The 1064-nt window shown below is 26.8% G+C and overlaps 1 long non-coding RNA gene across 1 annotated transcript; it reads left to right on the top strand.

The window, feature by feature from the left end:
• The first annotated feature begins 128 nt into the window (after positions 1-128).
• On the top strand, positions 129-608 carry LOC105461367. Its single transcript, XR_975928.1, has 2 exons — positions 129-199; positions 473-608. It is a non-coding gene; the product is annotated as an uncharacterized LOC105461367 (long non-coding RNA).
• Positions 609-1064: the final 456 nt, after the last annotated feature.

The following is a 1064-nucleotide window of genomic DNA, read 5'->3' as shown; positions in this document are numbered from 1 at the left end:
CTTTTCCCTCTTTATTTCTATTTCTATTTAAACGGAAATACTTTGAACTGCAATATTACAAAAGAATATTAATAGATGAATAATATTATAAGATGAATAATAAATAGGGTGACAATAGATATAAAAACGCAAGAGTCTACTTTGTAAAAGCCACAATAGTTTGAATTGGTGTTTGTTAACGAAGAATCTGAGGAATAAAGTAAGTCTCTGTGTATTTTATACATTTAATTTTTTTAATTATTTCATACTTGTCAATTGTTAACTGGTTCTAATTGTTCGTAACACTGTGAAATTGTTTGAATTGAGAATGAGAAGTAATTCTACCTGTTAAAGTAAGTAGAATTACTTCTAATTCTCAATTCAAAAGATGTCACAGTGTTAAGAACAATTAGAACCAATTGACAATTGACAAGTATAAAATAATTTAAAAAATTAATTGTATAAAATACACATAAACTTACTTCATTTCTAGATAATTTGAAAAAATAATTACAAATCATGAATGGCACAGAAGCATGTACATCGTGGAACGGTATTGACTCAGAGGAGATTGTTATTTCTGGTATCGCTGGCAGATTTCCTGATTCAGATAACGTGAATGAATTACGAGAAAATTTATTTAATAAAATTGATCTCGTTAAAGCAGATCATGAGCGATGGAAAATAGGTAATTAATTAATATATTTATATAGTTGTACATTATAGTTTTACATTTATGTTTGATTTGTAGATAGAATATGCCACTTATTCTGCACTAATTTGCTTAAATTAAAGATTGTAAGATTCACATTTAAACATATTATTAAGCATCAAGATTTACTGTGACTTTACTGACGTCAGTCATTTTACTTATTTGAAACATTCCATGATCCATTCAGATTAATAATTATTTGTCTATACGTCGTCGTTGAAAGACGTTATTTCTAAATATACTAGTTATTGCGAGAAATATCACATGTTTTGGTAGTAGAACAATAAGAACAGAGAGTTCTAAGATTAAATTCTGATTGAGGTAATATTTTTCGCAATAAGTTATTTCACAGAATTAAAAAAATGCTTGATAG

This window comes from Wasmannia auropunctata, unplaced genomic scaffold, assembly GCF_000956235.1.
Source record: "Wasmannia auropunctata unplaced genomic scaffold, wasmannia.A_1.0 LD290975.1, whole genome shotgun sequence".
Classification (NCBI taxonomy): Eukaryota; Metazoa; Arthropoda; class Insecta; order Hymenoptera; family Formicidae; genus Wasmannia; species Wasmannia auropunctata.
Note: the sequence above shows the minus strand (reverse complement) of the source record. Positions and strands in the feature narration are given on the sequence as shown.